The 15288-nt window shown below is 40.7% G+C and overlaps 1 long non-coding RNA gene across 6 annotated transcripts in view; it reads left to right on the top strand.

The window, feature by feature from the left end:
• Positions 1–239: 239 nt before the first annotated feature.
• LOC129196825 (uncharacterized) overlaps positions 240–15288 on the top strand; it is a 146475-nt gene continuing 131426 nt past the window's right edge. For 3 of the 6 annotated variants that reach the window (XR_008574231.1, XR_008574238.1, XR_008574237.1), the window contains exon 1: positions 385–583. This is a non-coding gene — a long non-coding RNA (uncharacterized LOC129196825). The other 3 variants (XR_008574236.1, XR_008574234.1, XR_008574235.1) reach the window with 3 other exon arrangements.

The raw sequence follows: 15288 nt of genomic DNA on the forward strand, positions 1-15288 counted from the left end.
GAATGATGGTTTGGAAGTCATTATTGTCAGCAGGTCTTGATAAATTAGATTCAATAAAAATCACACACATTTCTTGTTTACTAACACCTTCAAAATATATACAGTCATGCCTCACTTTTGCTTTTTGAAGCGGGAAATATACAAAGCATGTATATCCCCCCCTTCCCCCCGGTCCCGGGAGCCGCCAGTACCGCCGCCCCCGCGGACCCCTCACAGTCCTCCTTCCCTGCAGCGTCCCCACCGCCGCTCCTCACTCCGGGGTCCGGCGGCGGCTGCGGGAACGGAGCGGGAGCGGGGTGGGCCGGGCTGCCGCCCGCCGCCCGCCGGGGAAGGCCGCGGCTGAGGAGACACCTGGGTTTCCCTGGCAACAGGTAGGCGCCTGCCGCGGCGGCCGGGGGAGCCGGGGTTTCCCCGCTACACTCCCTGCCGCGTCGGTGGTGGGCCCCGGGGCGGCCGGGCAGGGTCAGGCCGGGGGGGCGGCCGCCACCTCCGCCACGGCGCAGCCCCCGGGCCAGGCCCGCCGCCCCCTCGCAGGAGAAGCTGGGGGGCCAGGCAAGGAGCGGTCCCGGCCCGCAGCGGGAAGGTAAGGGGAGCCTGCCGGTGCGGTGGCCGGGGGGGTGGAGGGGACATGGGACAGGTTCGGGTGGTCCTCCGGGCCGAGGTACGCTTCACCTGCCACTGGCCCGAGGACTCGCGATTAGGGTGCAGCTCCTCAGCCTGGAGAAGGGTCCTGTTTCCCCAGGGCCTGCAGACTTCTCCCTTCGATGCTCCCCGCCTCCCCCACCCCACTTTGCCCAAATGGAGCCTTCTCCCCTCCTGGCCTCTGCCACCCTGCTTGGCTTCGACGCCGGCCTCCCTGTGCCTGGGTGTTTTCTGGCAGGCGTGTGTGCTCGCTGCCGCCCACCACCGCCCAGCCACCCGCCCCTGCCTGTGCCCCCAGAGCCCGCTTTGCTTTCGTGTGGGCCTGGGCCCAGTGGGGCGGCGTCTCCCCTTTTGCCTGCAAAAGGTTTACCTGCTTCTGTCTTATTTCCTTCCTGTTTACATTTATCCTCAGCAAAGGCTGGCAGGTCAACCAGCCTCACTGATGCCTTTTCCCCTCATCGTCAACACGGGAGCACAGGGTGCCCGGTCTGCATACCCCATCTTGGCGCCTGCCAGGTTTTCTGTCCGGTGTCCCGGGCGTGTATGTATAGATGCCTGCCTGTTAGTCTCAGCTTCTTGTGCTGGGCACAGACGCATCAGGTTGGGCACAGGTTTGCTGTAATGAGGCTATGTGGCTCCTGCACGGGAGCTGGCTCCTGTGTGGGCGGTGAGCTCATGTCTGTCTGTGCGTGCCCCCGTAGACAGACATGGTTGCGGTCCAAAGCTCTGTTCCCTCGGCGGGTTGCGGGTCTCCTACCAGAGGGGATACCTCTGTCGCACCCCGGGGTGCACAAGAGGAAACAGGCTCTCAGTGCCAGGCATCGCCTCCAATACTCAGTCCTGGGTGAAGTCAGACGGAGATGAGCAGTACTGTAAGGCTTGCCATGTTGTGCGCAAGTAACTACTTTCCTACCACTTGATTTTCTTCTTTCCCTGAATCTCAAAACTAAAACACAGGGAAAGGCAAAACAGAACAATGGATGTCCTGGTGTATAGTCTTAAAAACCTCTGCCCTTTATAAAACCATAAAAAAAATCTTTAAGAAAAGTTATTTTAAAAAATTATCCCCACTTAAAATTTGTCTATTTGTTTTGTAATGGTAATGCTTCAGTAGTGCTTGCTGCTGAAGTTAAATGTCAAATAATCTTCCCATAAAACTTGTCAAGAAAATGGAGCTGATTGGTGACCTCAGGCAGTAATACAATGATAGCAAATAGGCCGCTGCATCACAGACAAAGATACAAATTGACCTTGAATGTCAATTAACGGAAGGCTTTATCCACAATTTTTTATTGCACACAGGATCTCTGGACTCCACTGTGTCCCTTTGTTTCCTTTGTGTTGTGTTTGCAGAAAAAGAAAAGAGGCACAAAGCTCCCTTTATTTTATTAAAACCAAAAGTTATTTATAATTCTGTGGCCAGTCTGATATTTCCTGATAATGTAAAAACTCAATTCAAAAAGGAAATAATGTGTTGCCTTGCATTGTTCCCCCAAATAACTTAGAGGGAGATAACTTGATAAAAACATTTCTATCACACCCTCTGTCTAGTTAAGTGTAGTTGTTATGTTTCCAAAAATAGATAGTCCCTGAGCATGCCTGAAATCTGCAGCATGAAGGTCAGTTGTGTGTCATGCATAGCCTTCTCTGCCACAGCTATTCTGATTTAAAATTGTCACAGACTTCTCCTCTATTTCTTTAATTCCCTCAGAATTTTGTATTGTTCTACAAAGTAGACGCATGCTTTAATCAGAGAGAGACAAGCTTGTAATCAGAAAGTAGCAACAATGCTTGTTTGATGCTAGAAAAATTAAAAACGTTCAGAGTTTGAAATAAGGGAAATTGTCACTTTTTATGGCTTCTGGTAAAACTCCATGACTAACTTCTTTAAGAAATGTGTCTACTAAATAATGAATAATGAACCAATATCTCTTTAAACTCTCCACAGCATCGCTTCTTTGTCTTATTTTTCAATGACTTATAATGTTTTGGCTTTCCCAGCATTATTGATACTAAATCAGCTTGCTGACTGTGGGGATGTCTTTGCAAAAAGAGTGGCCAGGAATTGCACAAAGCCCGGGAGGAGCGTGCTGGGGCAGTAGCTGAGAGATCGGGGCCATTCCAGAAGGAGTGGGATGCTTTTCCTTGTATTTAGCCTCAGGCATAGACGTGGCTTACTCCTTCCCTTGGTCAAAAAAAGGAACTTCAGAGGCTTAGACATACACTTGGACGGCTGCTAATGAGACTGTTCTGTCTCTTCATACAGTTCAGAATCTACATGCCATATTTCAGTCTCGGGCCTTCTGGGCGTTTGTGTCTAATTAGGCTGGAGGGCCTCCAGTTCAAGATTACCTATGCTGTTTGGTGCCCAATTTCTTTATATGACTTTGGCAATAAAGCAGATTACTGTGCGTTTATGTGCAAGGAAATTAGGGACAGATGTAAGCATTCTTGTAAGCCATACTCCTGCTTTCTCAGCACTGATTGAATTCCATTTTTATCTGGTTCTTTCTACATGAAATGACAAGTGTCTCGATTATAACATATCTGTAACTAGGGCTACTCTGTAAGATGCGAGGCTTTTAAATACTTCATCTTCTTTTGCCTTTTTTTTTTTTTCAAGGGAGAAACAATACTGCTTCAAGAAAAGCTTCCCAGTTCCAGATTCAAATAATGAAAAAGAGGAAAGGACTCTGACCTGAGCTATACATAGCACAGCAACAAATGTTTTGGGTTTGTTTATGTTTTCATAACAGCTTAGATTAGAATGGAGAAAACACAATACATAGCATGAGAATTGGCATTTAGCACTATGAAGTAATATTCCATTGGTTAGGACTCCTATTTACTACTACTTTAGAAAAAAAAGTCCCTGCGTATTATCGGAGGAATATGGAAAGACTACTATGGCTGTCTTCTCAGCCATCACTGAATAAATAAACTAGATCTTAATTCTCCAGATTGTCGTCCACTTTATGAGCGCTAGATGCAGTCTTAGGCTGTTATCCCTGGTTTTGTCAAGCCAAAGTTTGAAGTGAAATCCCAATTCCAGTGAACTAAATAACAAAATTTACTGAACAGTAGTTTCATCTTCGATGTCAGGATAACTGGATACATATTCAAAGGCAGACACCACCTTAAATGAACCTTAAAAATATTTGGAAATAAGTGCTGAAATGTGATTTGTGAAGTGCTCAGTGGCAGGGATGGAACCCAAATATTAAGGTACTCTTCTAAATGAATAAACTGATTTTTCAGAATGATAGCAAATATCTACAAATCCAGTACTTGGCACCCTGCAGTCTTACATAACTGAATGTAATTTTTAAGTGCCTAACTTCAGACACTGGCAGGTGAGTATTTTAGATTAGTAACTACAAAGATAACGCACTCCAGAAAACATCAGATTCTTCACAGTTATAATTTTGGAATATTAGACTTACAGCTCAGAAATACTGCGTTTGAAAACAAAATTCTTCATGACCTCGTTAGGAAGACCTAAGAATAACTGTCTCCTGACATCCAAACTCCTGTTTAAATATAAATCTTAGGGATCCTTACCTCAGGTCCCCCTGTGACAACTCTACGGAAATGTTCTGATACCGAGATGGTGAGGAACAGTGCACCATAAAAAGTGAGCGTCTTCTGACTGTCAGGCTCCCAGATTTTTGCTTGTGTCTATGCAGTTGGTAAGAGTCAATTTTATTTCTTTTAAGAAAAAAAGACTACAGGTGAAACACTGATACCTAATTCTTAGATTTAAACCATTTGACATTAACTAAGCAGTTCCACGTTTTAGAATGCTCTAAAAAAATCAGCACCTCATGATTACAGGACTTGGAGCCACAGTAAACTTGTTATGTTTCCCAGTGTTTCAAATGTAAAGGAGAGGATAAATGCCTTAATAAGTTAGGAAGGCAGTAGCCTCATTTATCAAAAAGATAAGAGGAACCCAGATGACAGAATTATCAATATTTTGCAGAGAAAAAAGCTTATGGTAGGATGAAGCAGTGTACTGCAGTGGGTTAGTGGCTTTGTCTTTTGGTCTCAGAACACTAACATGAACTCTGAAAAAGCATTTGGGGAAGAAATATTCTTAGATACCCATTCTAGACTTTGTGTGATGTTAAAAATTAAATGCAAGTGGCATTTTGTTTTTTGTTTGGGTTTTTTTTTTGGTTTGTATAAAATTGGAATAGGGCTCTGTGGCTTGCATAGTTCTACTTTTTTCGACACTTCCTGAGGTCACTGTAGCTGCAGCTTGGCTGTCATGTTCTTCCTTTAATTGGAAGCTGGCCAAGGGGACGGTTGGCAAGCCTGTTTTTTGTAAGTCTGGACATTATCTTGCTGCTTTGGGGCCTCTGCAGTATTAATAAACTTCCTGGCATTTCTTTAATGACATTATGGTTAAAGAACAATCAGTTTAAGCCTTCAGAGAATAGCTATTGCAGAAGAACAGAAAACACAGTCCACTGACATCTAGCAAATGACTCTTTTATTTGCTGAAGCAAAAAGGCGTGTTGGATCTTTGCACAGCAGAAAGAATAGTCCTGGGACATAGTATAAATAATAAACTACCACTAATAAATATAGCTCTTCCACTCTAGAATCTTACGCATGCTGGTTCAGAATCTCTTTTCCTCACTTGATCTGCATATGATATTCATTGAATTTTGTGTCCTGATCTTGAATTTATGTTTTGGCATCTTATCTTGAAAATGCCGTTCAAGTCACTATCTAGCATGTATCTCAGCTGGCCAGAGCCAAGAACAAATGCCTAGATTTAGTGGGGATCTACTTAACTTTCCTTGGACAGGGGGCTACAGGCAGAATTGCTCTGCTGTGTTTGTGGAGGAACATTAAAAAGCATGTTCTGTAGAAACCTGCCGTGTAGGGATGCTGCAGGGTGAGCCAGGAGTCCATCTGGTCCGTGCTGCTACTCTCTGAGGAGCTGAGTGGCATGGCCAGCAAGAAGCCCCCATCTGTGCCATGAGCCTTTGGTCAGCAGTGTCTTGCAGGTGAATTTTTCAACAGCAGAGGAGGGGACTCACGGGGGATGCCTGTAAGGATTTTCCTTGACGGTGTAGTTCTGTATTGAATGTCATGGTAGCTGTAGTCAGCAATAACACAGCTTTTCCTCTCCTACCATGTATCTCTGTGTGACATGCAAATCACTAATGAGTAGCTAATTAGGCATAAGTGAACATGATTTTATTCTGTTTTCCTGTAAGAAATATAGACAAGTCCCTATTCTCACTGGTTTATGAAAATGACCAATTTCATAGTGCTGAAAACAAGTTTCAAGACAAAAAAATGGTAAAACATTTTCTTTCTGTCTAAGAATGTTAAACTTGATGACCAAAAAGACAAAGAAAACCCAAGAAGGAAAAATTATTACTATGGAAATCCCCAAATGAGAAGGTAGGGGTGTGAAGGTTTTATAAAATAAAAGTTAAGGACTGCAGGAAAAAGGCATGCAAAAATCTCAATGGCAAATAGAATTATGGATGAAATACCTTTTTCTTGCTTTTTTTTTATTTTAAAGAAGCATAGTAAGAACAAAAGTAGTCTGAACAAAAGAATGGGCTGTTGCTGGATGAAAAATGTCCATTAGAATTAGAACAAAGTATTGAATTACTTCTCCACGTGTCTGCTGCACCTCTGCTGATGGTGATCATGAAGTATGTAACACCCTCCACCTTTGCTGCTCTGCTGTGCTACTGTGTGAACTACTGTTGTGCTACTATGTGAACTGTTACTATTAGGCTTATTTAAACATCTGGACTTGACAACTAATACCTAGAAGTTTTTAAGGAATTCACTGGAGAGTTCTGTGGGTTATGAAGCTTGAAGTTTTCAATATGCTTTGGAACACAGAGAAATTACAGAGAACTTAGGAATTTGTCAGCAGTGCTTTAAAAAGGAATCTTCTGGATAATTGCAAGCCTATCAATTTGGCTCTGGACCTGGAGAAAGTAAAAGAAATTCTCCTACTGGACTACATTTAAACTTCCTATCATTCTTTAAGACTAGTCACCCATGATTTTTGGAAAATAGATTTTATCAACCTGACTCTTTATTCCTTTCTTTATTCTCTTATTTGAGAGATAACAAATACAGTTTGATCAATAGCATCATGTTGAAGTAATATATAATACACTTCGGTGAGGCATGATTTTTTGATGAAGTAGCTAGACTGAAATGAAATCAATGCGATGCTTCTTAAATGGACTAAAAACTGGCAGACAGGCTATGAAACATGACTGTAAATGGGGAATCCTCACAGAGTATATGCCTTTCTGTTGGATCCTATAAGAACTGGTTATTATCAGTAACTATTTAGCACTTTTATTGATGACCTAGGTGGTAACAATATCAGTTTTCCACAGGACTAAGGGAGATTTAAGAAAGAGGATAGCTATCTGATGCAAAGAGATCTGTCAGTGTTAGTAAAGTGGGCGCAAGCTGTAATGTATCATGAATAGGGTTTTAGTGAGCTAGTGTGGCTCTTGGACGCGTGCTTGGCAGTACTGAGTAAGGGTACAGACATATTTTGCATACGCAGATTGTGTTCCTACAAATAACGTGATTTTAGGAAGGAGAAAGGAGGTTCCGTAGTGTCATGACAATAAAAGACTGAGAAAAATGGAACTCCAAGGTCACTATCTACTGGATTTACCGAAGAGGGGTGGCTCAGTATGGCTTACTCTGTTTACCAATTTTGATTCATCATATGGGTAAAGGCATTCTTCAGTGTAGCCAGCAAAGGCGCAACAAAACGCAGAGTCAGGAAAGTGAAAATGAACCCAAACAAAGTTTGCCTTTGTAACAGTCAGGTAAACTGGCCATTGGAATATATTAATATAAGTACTATGATTATTTAAAAAGAAATTCTAGTTAAAAAAGGCTGCGATTCTGAAAAGTCTTGTGTTTTTCAGATCTGAAGTCTAAGAGGGCTCCTGTCACATAAGAAATACTACCTGAATTCATTCTTTTTTTGTGCTTAATACAGACATTTCCAAGAGAAGGACGGCTCGCTCTCTCCAGGGGCTTAATTGTTTAGAGAACTTTGAAGTAGTATTCAGACCTCTGAACATGGATGAAACTTAATTTAGTCTCTTGCTTTGCTCAGAATTTATATGAAAGAATTTGCTTTATGTTAAAGTTATTATTGTCAGGAATGGAAGCAGGGAAACTCCTGTGTATATTTTAGAACCTGGCAGACGTCTGTATGCCCCACTCCTCTCTCCTGTTGCTCTCTTACCCTGTTGTTTGAGACTTCCTAAATTACCAGGACAAAGAGAATGGGAATTTGTCTTATGTATTCCTTCTGTTCTCTGATTCAGCTGGTTTTGGCCTGTAACTAGAGCAGCTAAACGTAGTGCTCAACTCAGGCAACTTTTTGGAATTGGCCAAATGCAGTAAGGGGCTAAGATGAAATTTTTACTTTGAGCTGGATGAAATTCTGGACTGCTCTTGACAGAGGTTTCGCCAAAACCCTGGTAGAGAGTTTGCTTGTGACTGTGTTCACATTATTGCCCCTTGAAAGGATTTTGTGGCTCTCTGCAGGGTGGTGATTGCTTGAGATTATACAGAAATTTCTTAATGTTGAAGTGGTGTGTGACAGAAAGCGAAAGCAACTTCAGTGTTACAGCTTAGACATCTTGGTTAGCCTGAGGGATCTCATATGTACAGAGAGGTTCTGCTTTGCTCCATGTTCTCAAGAATTAGTAAAATTTAGAAATTTGATCTTTAGAAAGTCATGTTTAAGTACAGCCCTGATTATCTGTCCATTTTCTACTTCGTCTGTTCACTACTGACAGGATTCTGGAAATAATACATGAAAAAGTCTTGCATCTGGAACAGTTAATGTTCACCTGTGTGTTTTTCACCTTTTTGCTAATTAAAATGCAGCAATGAAAAATACTATTCAGTTGAATCAAGGTATTTCATATAAAATTAGTAAAGTTAGTAATTATATGTACCTTTTCTCTATCACTTTTGTCCACTGGAACAATTTATCTTTCCATCCTACTAAAACTGAAAATAAGCTGGCTTGCTTTGCAGAGGACTTCAAAATGACATGCCTAGATCATGTAGAAACAGAGCCAGGACTAGTATCTGTGAATCCCAAGCTGCTTTTGTATCCACTGGACCATGCTGATGACACCACTAAATACAGAATTTGGGAAGTACCCAAGTGCAAATACATAATCAAATTTCAGGTATTGCTTTAGGAATATACTAAGAATGTTTTTTTAAAATTGTGATGATAAGTTCTTTTTCAAATAGATTTTTTTTAATTTATAAAACTATGAACAGAAAATGTGACTCTCCATGCTTGTTCTCAAGAACAAATTTACATTTTTTCTTATGACCATAAAAATACTTGCATTTTTTTTTCTATTCTAGTTTTTGCATTGAAACCTTTCCCTTTGATCATGTTCAATTCCTGTCTTCAGTTTGCCTGTGATAGAACCTACACATAGTCTACATTTGCTAGCAGTTGCAGCAACACTTACATGTAGGAGCTGTTTGTAACAGCAGTAGAAGTATCTCCTTCTCCTCTTTGAAGTCATGCCTTAAAATGATCCTTTCCCCACAATTTTTAGCACCAGTTGAATTTCTTGTAAGTGCTGATAATTTCCCGGTAGGCTTAAAAAGAACATCCAGTTGCTTTCTTTTGTGCCCCCTGCCCCCCCCCTCCCCACTTTGTGCTGAACGGTGCCCTCCTGTTTTACAGTTGGAATGGAGGTGCCTCTGATGAAGTGCTGCCTATTGTTGAAATGGGACTTAGTGTAATGATCTTTTAGTCTTGAATCCAGGTCTTTAAGTGTTACAGTCTACAAATTAACATCCTTATCTCTTTTTGTCTTGCTCTATCTTGCCGAAAGAATGAACGTGACTGTCTCAGTTGTAGCCAGGACTATCAGTTTCCTCGCTGAGAAGACAAGAGGGTTCCTGCTGTATGTGTGTATATTCCAGTGACCTGCCCGACAGTAGACATTGCAAAGTCATCTGAGAGGACTTCTGTTCACCTGTCTGACGTCTCTCTGTATGAAAGATACTGGCTTAGGTGAGCCTTATGTTTGTTTGCTGAGGTTTGTAAGTCTAGTTGTTGAATCAGCTTGGTCTCCACAATCACTGGTATCTTGCCAAAGACAGAAGTAATATTCAATGAATATTTACCATTAACTGATCTGTTAAATATTATCCCATGTCATTAAGACCAAGCATAATCAGAACTCCAGAAAGGACAGTCTAATCTCTGTTTGAATAACTCCACCAACCTGCCACAATGCAAATCAAGGTTTTAGCAGGGTAATTCAACAACCTTGCCTTGTTAGTTAAATGATTAAACATCTGCTGTGTGGAAGAGAGAAACACATTTCGTCTTATACTTGCAGCTCATCCAATAGCTAGAAATTGAAGCTGTTGACTATCAGTGACTAATAGCTTGAAGTCCTGTTTCTGTGGCACATTGGAGTTGGCAAGAGTCAGTCTGCTTCAAGGTTCCAGGGAAAAGTGTGATACTTTCTGAAGGAAAAAAAAAAGCCAAAATAATTCTGTCATTCACTTATTACTCTGAATTGTATGCGCACAGAAATACATCCAGTGTAAACTTAGAAATATTATTTTATGTTTAAACTTAGAAGTTAAAAACATGAGATTTATTTTAAAGCTAACAAGCAATACTGTGAAAAACACAAAACTGATCAGAGTTATCATCTGTTTTGCTAAATGCTGATCAAACCCAAGCAAGGCTTGTATTTTTTTAATGTCGGAACCGGAGCATACCATGTAATCTGCACTGTGTGGTGCTGCAGTAAATAAACTGGACCAGTAACGTACATTATTCCCATGCAGTGGTGTAAACCCTGCTGGCTTCCCTTACTGGTGCACCCCTTTTCCCCTGCCCTTGGATGCAGCAGAGGGGTAGGAGTTTTGGAGGAGCTGGCTGGCTGTCCCTGGCTGGCAGCCTCATTTGCTTGCAGTGTGGCGGCTGCAGATTTGACTGCTGAATGACCAGCCTCGATGGAAAAGAAATACGTGGCAATGGCATGGACACAAGATGCCAAGAGAGAAGTACTAATTAGGAGCTTTCTGCTTGCAGTCTAGCACCCAGCCATAGGTGCATGAGTATTTTGTATGACCAGTAGCTATTTATGGATGACTCCTAAACACAAGCACCGGAGGGATTAGCAAGATGTACAGTATGTGATAATTTGCCCTTTCCACAAACATCAGGGTCACAGCACTAAAGAATTGCAATGAGGTCATAAAAATAGTCCTTTTTTCCAGGCTTTAAAGATCAGCACTGTTTGTCATGGAGCAAAATGGCTTGGAAGTTGAACTTCTGTTCCCACAATTGTATTTAAGGAGTGCTCATGAATCTTGACAGACTTATGAGTAAGCAGCTGAATGAAAACAATAGGCCTGCGATAGCCATGGGACATGGGTGGGCCCCAGCATCAGTGTATCTGCACTGATGAAGTCTTGCATGGCAGGTAGGCTGTGTCAGGGCAGAGCCCCAGGAGCTCTGGCAGTCACATTGTGACACATTTGAGCTTCAGTTCTAGCTATTCCTCAGCTGCTCAAACACTCTGTCTGAAGAAATGAGTTAAATAAAGTTCGTTTTGCGTGCTTTTTTTAAAGAGGCTGAACTGTGTCTTCTCTGTCTTCCCATGATGTAGATTCACATCTAAGAACATGCTGGCTGTCATAGCTTTAACCCCAACCCACTCTCTTAGTTCGGGGAGGCATATGTTGCCAGCTCAAGGCTGTCTTGGAGAGAGGTAAATACAGATGGGTCCATGTGTATGTGTGTTCATATATATGTTTATAGCTAAATGTTGTATTAACATGAATATAATTAACTGAGCAAAAGATAATTCCTGGAGACGTTGTCTAGGATTGAAAGTCTTATGTGGCCAAGGGCAGAAAAGCTTACAAAGGCATGAATTTTCTTGATGCCTAGACCTTACTTCTTAAAAGATGAATAGAAGATACAGGAAGGGAGAAGCAGGATATAAAAAAGCAAAGTGGTGAGATTGTTGATTGTGGTAATTGAGGATAGACTGATAACAGGGAGAAGTTGCTTGTAATTTACTGCCCGCTTACAAATTACAGAGGGAGAGAAATAGCTATTCTGCACAACCTGATATGACAGAGGCCCTTTTCCATCTGTAACTAACTAAAAATCTGCTGCTGTTTTGTAATTCTATGTAACTGAACCAGAATCAGCAAAACTCTTTGCTTCTTTCTTTTAAATGCAATTGCCTTTGGGTAGAAAATGTTTCTTAATGTCTCCTAAACTGTTTAAGTGGTGTTTTTGTGAGTATACGAAGATCTGTTCTGCACAAAGGAATACTATAGTCTGAAATCTGTATTTTGGAATCACATTGTCAGATAAATTTCTTTATGACATGACAAGCTAAATAGTTAATTGCATTGAAAAGGCTTTAAGTTTGAAGATTATTATATTAAATTACATATGTATAATTTTAAAGGAAGTAATGTATTGATCTGTAGAATATTGAAAAGATATTGGTTCTGTAAAAAACACTTCTGGAAATATATTACTTATGGCTAAAAAGCTGTTTATATACAAAATTTTTCATATCCCATGTATATTAAATGCAGTGTGCTCTGTCTATAAAGATCTTTTGCGGCTTACTGTTTGATCTGAACACTGTGTAATGAAGAGTTCTGCTTGTGATGAAATTTTGTGTAATTGAAAGCCCAAATGAAGAAGATGCCTAGTAGGGAAGGAATAAAATGCACAAGCTATAAATAAATGGACACACTGAAGTTAGTATATGAGGTGCTTTTTATTTCTACAACTGGAATGCTAATTTCAAAGAAGAAACTACGAAAAATGGAAGGAAATTGCAACCACCGTTACACTCAAAAGGTCTGTGTGACAAACGGCAGCTGAAAGAAAAGATGAGATCACAAAAGAGATATTTTTGCAAGGAAAAAAGAGGCTCTTACCAGACTACAAATAAAACCAAAATGCAGTGAAGAATTGGAAACTAGGTACTTTAAACAGCGGAGGGAGTTCCATAGTCCAGCAGTACTACACAGGTGGGAAAGATTGTATTCTACTTCATTTTAATTTCTATATCAGTCAAGGTACGTTGTTTTCAGAAAAAGAGATGTGATCTGATTATCTGGTAATTCAGACAACCCATTATGATGTTTAATTTGCAAGTGTTCCTTACCTAGAACATTTCACTAAGCAGCTGATAGCATGAGGAAGAGTTAAAGCTGTCGGTTCAGCCTCCTGCTGTGCAGGGAGTGTGTTGGTGGCAATAGCTGCAAAAGAGCAAGACAGATCTGCAAGTCAGGCTCCTGCTACATCGGCTTGGAATGAAATCGATACGTGGATGAGATGGGATTTTCATCCTCCGTGTTCTTCAAGGAGATACACACATGGCAAAGATTTGATGAGTGGAATTGTTAGACTATGTCTGAGCAGTGCTACAGAGGGACATAATACTTTGTATCCTCAAGTCTCCAGGGAGAACTACAAGACAACAGGATTAAGTATCAGAGTGGATTCACTCTGTAGACAGAAATTCTTGTCTACATGATTGGAATAGATAATTGATGGAAGAACAGATAGTGCAGATTACTGGAGCAGATTAGTTTTGCACTTTTCTTTTTCTCATTACAGCCTTTGTCATGAAAATGGATATACTTCATGCCATTTTCTGTTCCCCTTACAGTCATTACACTGGAAATGTTATCACTTTTGATTTTTCCAATTTTTACATTCCTAAGGCCTGATACAATTATTTTCTCATAATATATTCTCTGTTTCAGTGCCTTTATAAAAAAATTAGCATTGGTGGAGTTTGGTAGGAAATTATATTCTTCCCTGACAAGCTAAAGATGGTATTGTTTAAAAGAATAATTTATTTTAGGAAGCCATTTGCATTAAGACCATTTGCATTAATAGCTGGTTAAGCTTAAGAAAAAGTGGCGATGAGGACTTTCCATAGATGCTAAGAAGGGGAAGAGAAGATGCTGTATTGCTCTAGTCTGACTTCCAGCATGAAAGAGATCCAGGGATTCTTGCATCTGACTCTCTATTGCTAGAAAGTCATCTAACTTTGATCTGCCAGTGGCAAATGATGGAGGATCTAATACAAGCTTTTGGAGAGCAATCCGATGAGTGCTTATTCTGGTGGAAACCAATGAAATTGAAAATAACTGGAATAACTTCCTATTTGTGGGATGAATTGTCTGTCACAGGCATGCAACCTTAAAAAAATCTTTTAAAAAGTTCAAATCTTTAGAAAGGGATACTAGCTTCGAAGAAGAATTGGTTGACAGATATCCTTTGGCTTCTGCTGTACTGGACTTCTCATTTCATAAGCTCTCACTGTTCAAACCGTATGCCTTATTTCTAGAGTGAAACTATGTATGTTTAGTTTCTAGATTCTACATTTTTTACAATCTTTTTGACTTTTATATTATTTAACATCAAAATAATGAGCAGGGATGTCTATTTTTGGTGTCTGCATGGTTTGTAGGAAGCACAGATTTGATTCAGTTAGGTCACTCAGCACCTTCAATTCCCACCCCAGTCAGGGTTGGAGGGATTAAAACCCATACAGAATTCTTAATTGATTGCCTGTAATTGCTAAAGAATATTAATAGTATGAAGTGGTATACCAACGATCAGCAACACTTGCTTCTCTTCTGTACCTCAGGCACCTGCTGATAGCAAATTCTAAAGATTGTGTCCTTATTGCCCTTGAAATGAAGCTAGACTGTGAGAAATACAGCAATATAGATATATAGCTGGTAGGACTGGTTTTCTTAGAATTGTGTGTTGGTACATATACGTTCTTGGAGCTTACTGGTATCCCACTGATTAGATGTTGCTGACTTATATAATATCTACATATAATGTATCTCCCATTATTATCATAAGGTTTTCTGAACAGAAAGTGTTCTCACCTGCAGTGATGTTACTTTTCCACATCGGTCTTCTAACAAACTGGCTTATACTTTCATTTTCGTGCCCATTAAAAACAAGCCTTAAAATGGCTTAAAATGGGCTGCCCCCTTTTGGAGACAATCAGACTTTGTTTCAATCGTTTTTAAAAGCAATCCCAAGGAGAAATACCAATAATCTAAACAGAGAATCCTGAGCAGAGCAAGTCACTGCAGTGCAGAACATAATTCATAGAAAGCATTTGACAATAGCATTTTTGATGATTCATTCTCCTGACTCAGATGGCAGAGAGAACTAGGCATGGGAGCAGTGTATTTTTGCAATAAAAGAAAACTTGTTGTAATGACCGCGGAAATGATAGCAGGTTATTCTGGTGTCCAGTCTGGGCCCGGCTGTGGTGGGTGGGGAGAGGGAGAGAGGGCACAATCAGTGAATGTGTGAATACAGTAGAAATTAGTGAAGGATATGGGGAAAATGTCTAACCAAGTATAGCTGATGACTTTTTTTGTAAGTTTGGCTGGTAAAGATAGTTTCAATTGCTGTAGGGCATGCAGTATTGTGTGACATCCTAATTTTTTTCATAAATTGTTCTGTGAGATGGGGGCAGTTCTGCACAAGATTGTTTTCATAGTGTTGTGTCTTGTATTTGCATTACCCTGTGACTAACTAGCAATGAG

This window comes from Grus americana, chromosome 1 (assembly GCF_028858705.1).
Source record: "Grus americana isolate bGruAme1 chromosome 1, bGruAme1.mat, whole genome shotgun sequence".
In the NCBI taxonomy this organism is placed as follows: domain Eukaryota; kingdom Metazoa; phylum Chordata; class Aves; order Gruiformes; family Gruidae; genus Grus; species Grus americana.